Source organism: Lissotriton helveticus, chromosome 10 (assembly GCF_964261635.1).
Source record: "Lissotriton helveticus chromosome 10, aLisHel1.1, whole genome shotgun sequence".
In the NCBI taxonomy this organism is placed as follows: Eukaryota; Metazoa; Chordata; class Amphibia; order Caudata; family Salamandridae; genus Lissotriton; species Lissotriton helveticus.
In genome coordinates, this window is record NC_136071.1 from 654,050,054 (window position 1) to 654,062,394 (window position 12,341).

The window sequence follows — 12,341 nt, forward strand, 5'->3', positions numbered from 1 at the left end:
ATGTTGTTTCCCCTAGAGGTCTTAGTATGGATACCTCCAAGGTGGAGGCTGTTCTAGCATGGCCTGCTCCTCGTTCAGTAAAAGAAATCCAGAGCTTTTGGGTCTAGCCAATTTCTATCGACGGTTCATCCGTGATTTCTCAGCGTTGGTATCACCTGTTACAGCTCTATTAAAGAAAGGTGTTCCCTTTGTGTGGTCCTGTGAGGCAGATCTTTCCTTTCGGCTCCTAAAAAAGGCTTTCACTAGTGCCCCTGTTTTGCGTTATCCAGACCCTGCATTGCCCTTTGTAGTGGAGGTGGACGCTTCTCAAGTGGCTGTGGGAGGTGTACTGTCCCAAGCGGATGCAGTGACTGGCGAGTGTCATCCAGTTGCCTACTACTCGCATAAGTTCACCCCTGCTGAATATAACTATGCCGTAGGGGACAAAGAACTATTAGCCATCAAGAAAGCATTTGGAGAGTGGAGGCAGTACCTCTTGGGGGCTAGATATCCTGCCGTAGTATATACAGACCATCGAAACCTCCAATATCTCAAATCAGCCAAAGCCCTGTCCATGAGACAGTTACGTTGGTCACAATATTTCAGTGAATTCGACTTCACTGTCCGATATAGACCTGGGAGGGAAAACGGCAAGGCAGATGCCCTGTCACGAATGGGTTTTGATACCCCTTCAGACCCCATTGAGCAGACCTATATCATTCCCAGAGCAAATATCATAGGAACCATACAGAACGAGGATGAATTCCTAACACAGGCCAGAAATAGTCAAGCCTCGGTAGACATGATGCAGGTGGTAGGGGCACACGAAATGTCTCTGAGAAGAGGACTTGTGCGGGTACAAGGGGGAGTGGTGTTACCGACAAAGGAGTTACAGGAACAGGTTCTGAAGTGGTACCATTCTCATCCGGTAGCAGGTCATCCAGGGATTAAAAGAACCACAGAAGCAGTGCGTGACCGTTTTTGATGGCCTACTATGCTGAAAGACATTGAACAATTTGTGAAGACATGTTTTGTATGCGCACAAACCAAAGTATCACGCCTCAATCCCGTGGGCCTTCTCATGCCATTACCCTCTCCTTCTGGCCCTTGGCATACTGTGTCCCTTGATTTTATAGTGGAACTACCGCTCACGAAACTGAAGAACAATACATTGTTAGTGGTAGTAGACCTATTCACAAAAATGGCTCATTTCGTGCCTTTAAAGGGCCTACCTACTGCAGTAGAACTGGCATCCATATTCATGCAACAGATAGTTCGACTGCATGGTTTTCCTGCTGTCCTGGTGTCCGATAGAGGGGCCCAATTCGTGTCAAGATTCTGGAGGAGTCTATGTTCATTACTCCAAATAGACGTCCGTTTGTCTTCCAGTCACCACCCACAGTCAGATGGGCAAACGTAGAGAGTTAACCAGTGTTTTGAACAGTACATAAGGAATCAGATGTTGCAAACCCTAGAGGATTGGGATGAGTTAGTCTGGGTAGCTGAAATCTCTTACAACCACAGTATACACTCCTCCATCAACACCTCTCCTTTCTTCTGTTCATATGGTTATCACCCCAAGTTGTTACCCTCCGGTATTCCTACCGAATGTCCAACCACTGCTGCTTCCGACAGGGTAGAAAGACTACATGAAGTACAGAAGAAAGCATTAGAGAGTCTTGAAATGGCTAAGGTGAGATACACTGAGGGAGCAAACCTACACAGGAGATTGGAACCCAATTACATACCAGGAGATGAGGTCTGGCTCTCCACTAAATACATCACTCTGGGGGGTCCACACAAGTTCAGCCCCAAATACATAGGACCTTACAGAGTGGAGAAGGTGATCAATCCTGTCGCCATAAGACTAATCCTACCACCATCAATGAAGATACATCCTGTATTCCATGTGTCACTACTCAAACCGGTTGAACCTGGGACTAGAGTACCTATAAGACCTGCTCCTATCACTCTGCAAGATGCAGAAGAATATGAGGTTGAGGCTATCCTGGATTCCCGGAGAGTAAGGAACACATTACAATACCTGGTTCATTGGAAGGGTTATGGTATTGAGGAGCGCACGTGGTAACCCGCTTCAAATATCCATGCACCTCGATTACTAAGAGTATATCATCAAAGACATCCTGACAAGCCCAAACCAGGAGGGGAGCATTGTGGAGGGAGTGTACTGTCATGCCTCGTAACTCCCATACACTGGTCCTTTAAGTAAAGTGCTATTTAGAGCACCAGGAAACAAGGAGCGACGCTTCACGTTCTTGCGTCAAGCTCCCTTTGTTTCCGCATCCGTCTGTATCCTGTTGCCTGACTTCCGCCTTCCTCGTGATACTTCCCGTTTGTGGTGTGCCGAGCGTTGCCGGCCCCCGCGCTCCTGAGCGGGCCCCGTACAACGCTTACTGTCCGCAGCGGTTCGCTGCTTACTGGCGTGCAGACCTGGGCACTTGTACCTCCTAGTGCCGTTTTGTACGTTACTCTCGTTGATCCTTCCTTTTCCCCCCCCATTGCCCTTGAGTCTCGCCCGGCGGCCGGGTTTTGCTCCGCCATCCGGCTGGGCTCAGCTTATCATTTACCCTTTACTTTTTGTTTCCTCGGATAGCCGGGCTTGTTCTCCGCTGTCCGATGTAGGTTTTTTCCTACCTCTGTTGTAGATAGTTAGATAGGGTCCTTTTTGTTCCTGTCCCCCTTTCTCCATTTCCAATATTGCTCCTGATGGTATCTGGTTCCTTTTCCTTACTGGATTTGATTACTGGAATTTCACATCCTTGCATTGGGTGTGATTCTTGCGTGGACCAGAGTGGGTGCAGTTCTGCTACACTACAGGGAATCACGGTAAAAGCGCTTCTGCGCTACTTATATATGTTTGGGTACGATTGTTACACATATGATTACATGTCTTTTTGTTTTGGTGTTCCTAGACGGGCATACTTCAGCAGAAGAAGTGGGCTACAGGTTCTTTCCAAGTCCTTGTTAGTGAATGCTTCTTCAAAGCCTGCTACAAAACAGTTAAAGTGAGAAGTGAACAAAGTAGATTATAGCATTACATCAGTACATAGTCTACAAGTACTCATTTACATATTGTGTCATTCCCACCACAGCTCCAGAAGACGTTCCTTAGATACACTACATCTGCTTATTCAGCGACAAGTTAGGAATCTGGGGTATGTGATATTATTCTGTGTAATATTCTTACAGTATTCATATAGTGTGTCATAGCTAGAGAACTTACTCACTTTATATTTGCAGCCTACCTGTTATCCAGTTCCCTGCATTGAAGCACCACGCATCCAAACCTGAAGATCACCATCGAACTTTTTCCCTCCCAAAACTTTCCTTGTTTTGTCTCCCTGTTTTCCCCTGGCGTGTCTCTCGTACTCTAGTGCTTGATAGAGTCGGAAGGCCGTAGGGGAAGGCTGTGGAATATTCTTCGGATTCCTGACGCTCCTGTGGAACCAACCTGCAATCCTTACAGAGTGGTATTGCCCAGAATGTCTTGTTTTCTAGTGCTCGTAATGACGAAGCCAGAACTGCCGAAAGGGATTCTGCTCCTGCCGCTACTTATTGGAGACATTGAACTATACTCTGGACCTGCCTGGCCTCGACCAAAATGGCGCCAGTATGGGAGCAACTTGCAACTCCTTATGACGTTCTAGTTACTTAGCCTTGACGTTATGGGGGATGTATGCGGTGTTTGTGCACATGGCGGGCGGGGAAGGGTACTGACTGGGAATACGGACAACCCTATTGATGTCGATTTTTCATTATTGATTATTGTATTAATAAAGCTTCGAAATAATGTTACCCATGATACTCGCCCATGGTGTGCGTATGAACGATTTTATTGTAACTGATCCTGTTATATTTTCAATTATAAAATCAACCTTCACTGATCCTGCAACCGTTTGTCACGTTTAGTTTTTTCAATTAAATGGACCGCTTGTTACATACTCCTATACCCCTGGCTTTTGAAAGACACCATCTTGTAGAATAAAGTGCTGCGTCAAGGGTGGTATTACCCAGAATGTCTTGTTTTCTAGTGCTCGTAATGACGAAGCCAGAACTGCCGAAAGGGATTCTGGTCCTGCCGCTACTTATTGGAGACATTGAACTATAATCTGGACTGCCTGGCCTCGACCAAAATGGCGCCAGTATGGGAGCGACTTGCAACTCCTTATGACGTTCTAGTTACTTAGCCTTGACGTTATGGGGGATGTATGCGGTCTTTGTGCACATGGCGGGCGGGGAAGGGTACTGACTGGGAATACGGACAACCCTATTGATGTCGATTTTTCATTATTGTTTATTGTATTAATAAAGCTAGAGATAAGTCAAGTACGTGGTAGATCAAAACATTTTCGTGTTTATGCACGCTGATGTGCTTTGAACGCTGCCCCCCCCTCATCATTTAGATTACCACCGCCCATTGCACAAAAGCGTACCGGGCGCTCCCCACGCCAAAAAAAAGATTTTTTTTTTTTTGCCCCGCGGGGCCCTTTTAAAGCCTCCACATCAAACCTAGAGGGTGACGGAGGATCTACTATGCCCCCTTATGGTCATTTCCCCCTTTGTTTTGGCCTCCTCTTGTCTCTCGATCCTACCGAGAGACAAGATGGCGGCCGCTCCGGACTGTTTAGAATGTTGACAGACACCGGAGAGCCAATCAGCTTCGCTTCGCCAAGTTCCGTTACGCGTCAAGTACGCGAACCGGAGCGCTACCCGGGGCGCTGTTACAGATATATATATTTTTTTTAACGTTAATTTATCAAAATCCACTGGAGCACATATATTGAGACCTAGCAAAGGCACATCGGGCTAACAGTCCCTACAATTTTGCAAAGGTTCATGCAAATCCATTCAGCCGTTCGGGCTAAAAGTGAGGCCAACCGCCCTATGGAAATTAACATGGGAAAAACGCGTTTTGGGACCCCCCCTTTTTTCAGCCAATTCCGTCCACAAACGCCAAAGGTATTAGACATAGAATTTTCAAAAATCCCATAGAGAAAAAATCCTAACTATATATACACCTACTGGCGACCGCCAGTAGCTAATATATATATATATATATATATATATAAACATATGCATGTATACATATATAGGTTCGGCAGAAAAAAGCATCTTTGTGGACGGTGGGTCGTGCTAAAATAAGCATACATGCAACATTAATCTATAGATCAATGATTTGAACATGAAACAGTGCATAGAATACTTGCATATTAACAAGCAAAGGCGAAAAACAAATATGCATAGATATATTTAAGAAACATATACTGCATCCAAAACATCAGCTAATAAAACCTCTCTTGAAAGAGGCTTACCTTAACAAAATAGGTACCTTAACACTGCCTGTCCCACAGATGTGTCAGCCCGATGTGATGACTTCAGGCAGTAATGTTGCACAAACGTGTGCGTCGTTTTCCATGTCGCAGCTCTGCAGATTCTTTCAAGTGGCACTCTGGCAAATAGAGCAGTTGATGCTGAAACTGCTCTAGTGGAGTGTGCTCTTAGTCCTTGATAATGGCTTGCCAGCCTTGTCATGGCAAAATTGTATTGCGCTCGCTATCCTTCTGGCTCTGGTAGCTTTAGGGACTGCAGTGCCTTAACAGCTTTGACAATAAGCTATGAATAACTGATTCGATTTCCGTATGTCCTTAGTCCTTTGTAATTACAATTTAAGACATCTCTTTAGGTCTAAGCTGTGGAGTGCTCTTTCTGCAGGCGTGGAAGGGTTAGGGAAGAAAGTTCTCAGAATGACTGGCTCATTCAAGTGGAATTTCGAAGGAACTTTTGGGATGAACTTAGGGCTTGTCCTCAGAATGACCATTTGATCAGTGAAGCACAGTAAGCGCTAGAAGAAGGGTTACTTTCCAGGTTAAGTACTTCAATTTTGCCTTGTGAATGGGCTCAAATGGCTGTTTTAGCAATTGAGATAACACCACATTAAGCTGCATCTCTGGGGGTGGAGCTCTAATGGGTGGGAAACTTCTAAACAGTCCTTTCATAAATTGCTTACGACTCTTGAGGACCATAAAGCTGGAGTATGTAGCGATCGTCTGTATCTTGATATAGCAGCCAGTTGAACTCTAACTGATGAGTGTACAAGACCAGACTTTGCTAAAGAAAGCAAATAAGGTGGGACATCTTCTAGAGCAGAGGGAAAGGGATCTACCTCCTTGCATGTGCACCATACACAAAAACGCTTCCACTGAAGCCTGTAAGTCTTATTGGTGCTTTCAGCTCTAGACTTGCCAATAATGTCCTTACACCCTTGCGCAATGTTCCCATTTTTAAATTCAAAGAATTCAGGAGCCAAGCATGCAGTTGCAGAGAAGCTGGATCCGGGTGATACACTTTGACTTTGTACTTGGTCAACAGCGTTGGTGTTGGCAATAGACGGATGGGCTGAGATTCCGACAGAAGAAGTACCAGTGTTGTCTGGGCCACCTGGGGGCTATCAGCAGCATGCGGCAGTGTTCCCATTTCATCTTCATGAGGACCCTGGGTATCAGAGGAATGGGGGGAAAAACATATGCATAGATCCCTGACCTGCGCATCAAAAGAGCATTCCCCCGTGAGTTTGGGAGAGGGAATCTGCTTGCAAAGGATCGGCATTTTGAATTGATCTGGGTCGCAAACAGATCCAGTTCTGGTTTTCCCCAGATTGCATATATCTTGTCCAGCTATTCTTGTTCCAGCTCCCATTCATGGCAGCTGTCGTTCGTTCTGCTCAAGGTATCTGCTAAGGTATTCCGGAGACCTGGGACATGTTCTGTTGTCAAGAAAATTTGGTGGAGCATCAGCCAGTTCCACAACTGCTGTGCGTCCTGTGACAGAGTCAGAGATGTTGTGCCTCCTTGTTTGTTGATATAAAATATGTTGTGGTGTTGTCTGTCTGGATCAACACCGACCACCCCTGTATTCGAGGAAGGAAAGCCTGAAGTGATAGGAAAATGGCTTTCAATTCCAACCTGTTTATGTGCATCTGCCGCTGAGTCAAGAACCACTTCCCTTGCACTATCAGGTCCTGTAAGTGTCCTCCCCAGCCTCCCATAGACGCATCTGTTGTTACTATGTAATCTGGGATGACTGAAAGAAAAGACTGGCCTTGGGACAGATGTGAAGTCTTAGTCCACCACTGTAGAGCCCCTTTCATCCGAGGAGTGATGTTGACTACGTCGTCGAATGAACCTGTGGTTTGAATCCATTGACGTTGCAGTTCCTCCTGAAAAGGCCTCATGTGCAATCGAGTCAGCGGCACGAGACCTATTGCCGAGGAGAGCATTCCCAGTAGAGATTTGTACATTCTCACAGAAACACACTTTTTTCTGTACAGTTTGAGTGCTAATGCTCTTAACCTTTGTTGTCTTTCCTGGGAAAGAAAAGCTTTGTTCTGGATGGTGTCCAATTTGGCACCCAGAAATGTCATTATCTGGTTTGGGAAGATCGAAGATTTTTGGTAATTGATTAACAGACCCAATTTGTGAAAAAGAGTGAGTCAATCGTCTGTTGCATTTTTCACTAGGCGAGAAGATGGCACCTTTAGCAGCCAGTCGTCTAGGTAAGGGAATACCTTATGACCTTTGGTTCTCAAGGCTGCTGCCGCTGCAGCAAAACATTTTGTGAAAGTCCTTGGTGCTGATTTGAGGCCAAATGGAAGGCTCGGAATTGATAGTGGGTACCAACCACTTTGAACCGTAGGAATTTCCTGTGTTACAGATGAATAGGGACATGAAAGTATGCATCCTCGAGATCCAATTAAGTCATGAAATCGCTACTGTTGAGGTGTCGTAGGTTGTCTGAAAGTGTGACCATCTGAATGTTTGACTCTCTAGGAATGTGTTACATTTTTTGAGGTCTAGGATAGGCCTCTACTCTCCCGACTTTTTGTGAATGAGAAAGAAGCGGGAGTAAAAGCCTTTCCTTCTCTGGGAAAAAGAGACCTTTTCTATTGCCCCTTTCTGAAGCATTACACTTGCTTCTTTTTGAGTAAGTGAAGGTGAGGGGTGTACGATCACCTGGGAGGGGTATTGGGAGGTTTTTGAATGAATTCCAATGTTTGGCCATAAGAGATTGGATCCAGGACCCACTTGTATGAAGTGATGTCCCGCCACTGGTTGATATGTTCGGAGATTTTCGCACCATTCAGGGGGAAAGGAAAAGCAGCTGGTATCCTGCTACAATCACTGCTTGCGGAATGAATCACAGCCATGGGATGCTGGCTTTCGTTTGGAGCCTTGCCTGGAGAAACCAGCTGTAGTGAGTATTTTAAGAAACTCCTCGTTACTATCTTCCGGAATGACATCCTTCATCATGCCTATGTCAGACCACATTTGCCTATCATAACGGCTAAAATGGCCAAAGTGTTAGCAGCCCTGACTGAGACTGCCGCCATCGATGAAAATCTTTTTCCAATTGAATCAAGGCGCGGGCCCTCCTTGTCTGGTGGAGAAATGATAGGTGTAGACGAATATTTGATCGTTTCTGAGCTGCCTGAGAGATCACTGAGTCAGGCTTTGGGTAACTTGGTAGACACACAGGAGAGCCCTCTGGGGCTCTATATTTTTGTCCAACCTTGGCATCACAGAAACCACAGAACCTGGCACCTTCATGACCTTTATTCCTTCCTGCCAAATATGATCAATGATGGGTATTGATCTAACAGTCTTTCTTGCCTGGGCCTTAAAATCATAGAGGAAACAGTCCAATTGATTCACAATTGTTGGAAGTTGAAATCTGTTAGTGGCTCTGTCCATAACATTATGGAATCCTCTGATATCTTCCGGAGGAGACTCTGAAGGATGATTAGGCGGCGGGGATGGCATTGGTGCTATGTAGTCATCCCACTCATCAGTGGATGGAGGAGGGTCTGGTATCTCTCCTTCTTCCAGCTCATCCACAGATGTAGTAGGGTCTTCTCTGGGAGGAAGAGGAGTCATGGGACATGGTGCCAACCCAGGAGTGGCAGGAGGTGGAGGTAGTGGAGTTTGAGGAGCTACCTGCAGAGGTGGAGGAGCTACAACATTATCCTCTTCAGGAGGAAACCTTCTTTCATAATCTGCCAACATATTCTGAAGGTCTAGAATTAATGCCAGAGGAAATTGTGCAGGCTGCTGACTAGACTGCTTCAAATATTTATATTGCTTATACTGAGCAGAAGGGGCCGGATAATGCTGGTAATACTGCTCTTCATCATCATAGTCATCCTCCTCCTTCTGATATTTCACGTTCAGCTCAGAAGGACTACGTGCCGCTCAAAAATGTCCTTCGTCCTCATCCAAATCCTCTACATCCAAAAGATGGCTGGGAGGTAGCGGAGAAATCTTTGGCGTCCTGAATTGACTTTGCGCATATTGCTGGAACGAGTTTGACGGACCTGCATAACCAACTGGATTTTTTGAGGTTGGTCGGGGATGTCGTTGACGGTAAACCAGTGATAGTCGACGGTATTGCCACAGCCGGTGGGATTGCCATCAGTTGAACAGTTTCAGTGGACGATGGGGTCATTGACGATGATGGGATTGTTGTCGACGATGGTATCGTCGTCGACGGTTTCGTCGTTGGCTGTCTCGTCATCGACGGTGGTGTCATTGTTGATGTCTTCGACGACGATGGCTTTGCCGACAGGCTCGTCGATGATGAGGTCTTCACTCTTGTAGATGGAGTAATCGTCGACGATAAAGGCAACGCCGACGGTATGGATCCTTTTATACTTGCCGTAGATGTGGTTAACGCCGTTGACGATTTCGATGACGAGAGAGTAACAGTAGTCGTTGTTGAAGTAGACACCGGCATCGACGGTGAACTTTACGCCGAAGAAGTTTTGTGGCCAGTTTTACCTTTGAATTGGGTAGATGACTCTGTTTTTTTCTTAGACGTTCCTGGAGACTTAGGGGATGCAATCTCTGAGGAGACCTTGGGCTGTTTCTCCTGTTTAAGAGATTCCTTGGTCAAATGAGAGACTTTAGAATGCTTCCTTCTCTCTTCAGGTTGACCCTCAGGCGACCTGGGCCTCTTGTGTGACATAGAGGATGTGTTGCTATCCACATCAGAGGAAGCAGACTGCTTCTTTTTTAGCCATATTAGAAGTCTGCCTTCTCTATCCTTCAAGGTGTTGTCTCATGGCTGGGATAGAGACAATAAATACAATCTGTGTGTGCATCGTCCACATGCACTCTATTCTTCCCACAGGATTTACAGGCTCTAAATAATCCTATTTTATCAGACATTCTCCTTAAAGAAATCTAAAAGAGACTTATCTGAGAAAACTGAAGAACCAGAGCAGAGCTCAGGGAGACTCTCTTACACAACGAAGTGCGGTGAAAATCCGAGGGACTCAGCCTCTCTTGGGAGGTTCTAGAGGGTGCTGGCTGCTGACTGGTTAGGTTTTCAGTTTGGTCCTTTTTGTAAAAGGAGACTAATAGGCTATAGAGTATATGGTTGCAACCATAATAGCCTATGGAAATGTATTATTTACTACTTACTACTTTGTTATTTCTGTACCGTGGGACTCCCACTAAGATGACAGGGAATGATTCAGGCATGTGAATCTATGAAAGATACCCCAATACTAGATAGATAGGAGTTCTGTTTTTTTTCTTACTTTTTTTACCCAATTGGCAACTACTCCCAAATCACCCATATAGCGGGATAAGAGTGGAGGCTATTGTGGTTCAAAACTTATAGATGTTCATTATTTTCACATTGAATAACAGAAGGTTTATTGCAAAGCTCTGGAGATGGAGAAGGGGAAATTATGATAGTCTTGGGATTGGTATTTGTTTTTGCAATTTCTAAAATATCCTGTGCAGAGTTATCAATCCAAAATGATCTTGCCATAAGATATGCATGCCGAGTGATGTAAATGGAATTGTGGTACTTTTCTATATACATGTTTATTCTCAAGGGAACACACAAAAGGAGATGGGAGGCTGCTTGCAATAAGTCTAACCACTGGCAATAGCCCGGGGTGGTACTCCAACCTATTCTTCTTTTGCTCGCCATGCCACCTCAATTTAGGCCCGGCCATAAGCAAATCAGTCTTGACCCTGGTCGTCATGGGAACAGTCCAGCCTAAACTGCAGAGTTAGGTCCTCCCTGAACCGAAACACAAGCAGCACAGGGCTGGTTTCGACCTGGTTATGGCCTCATCATCCGGGTACAGCTTGGTTCCAGTGACAGACCGAGCAGGGGAACCACATCTGGGCATACCCATGCCACTTAGGCCAATACATGAAACACGCAAAAAGGTAATGGAAGGCTGCTTGCAATAAGTCTAACCTCTGGCAATAGCTAGGGGTAGCACTCCAATCCATTGTTATTTTGCCTACTGTGCCACCTAAGTTTGAACCCAACCATAAGCAAATAAATGTTGACCCTGCTCCTCATGGGTACAGTCCAGCCTGAACTACGAAGCTAGGTCATCCCTGAACCGGAACACAAGCAACTCAGGACCAGGTCTGCACTAGTTATGGGCTCATCAGCCAGGTCCAGCTTGGATCTAGTGACACAGTGAGCATGGGCCCATGTCTGAGCACACCCATGCCACTTAGGGCAGTACATGAAACACACAAAAGTTGCTTGCAATAAGTCAAACCATTGGCAAAAGCTCTGGGTAGCACTCCAGCCCATCATTCCTTTGCTCACCATGCCTCCTCAGTTTGGACTCAGCCATATGCAAATCAATCTTGACCCTGCTCCTCATGGAACAGTGCAGGCCGAAATGCTGAGCTAGGTCCTCCCTAAACCGGAACACAAGCAACCCAGGAACAGTTTTGCCCTAGTTACGGCCTCATCAGCCAAGTACAGCTTGATTACAGTGACACAGTGATGTATGTGTTTCTTATCTTCAAGGGAACCCAAGTATTGCCATTTTCATTCTAGCACTTTACATTTCTTTTTTATATTGAGAAGCTCTTCTGTGTAGATATTTAGCCGATACATTGGAATAAAAAGCCCATAAGTGTCACTGATCAAAATTAACTGCATTGGATGAGACATCGTCACCAAGAACAAAAAGAAAGTTGGTGAGAACCTATAACATTTTGGACTGTAAAAGTATCAGGCCTAAGGCGTGAAGTAATAGAAGTCGGTGAATTAAAAAAAAATACTTTGGACAGTGATGGAAAGAAAAAGAGGTGCACCAAAATGATCTGTTTGAGGTCGGATTAAAGGTGATTCAGAAGGCACAGAATGTAAAATGGTAACACTGGGATCCACTATGTGTCTAGCCTCACTTGTGGGTAAATAAATAATCAGAGTATTTTCAACAGCAGCTAAACTTTGTATAAGAGTGGCAAGAATAAGGGCAATTTAGGTTGTCTAAATCGAAGTTCAAATCTTCTTATACT

At 45.3% G+C, this 12,341-nt stretch overlaps 1 protein-coding gene across 4 annotated transcripts in view; it reads right to left on the reverse strand.

The window, feature by feature from the left end:
* The window catches only part of LOC144784431 (multidrug resistance-associated protein 1-like), a 1,265,484-nt gene that overhangs the window by 500,184 nt on the left and 752,959 nt on the right, over positions 1 to 12,341 (reverse strand). The window lies entirely within an intron of this gene.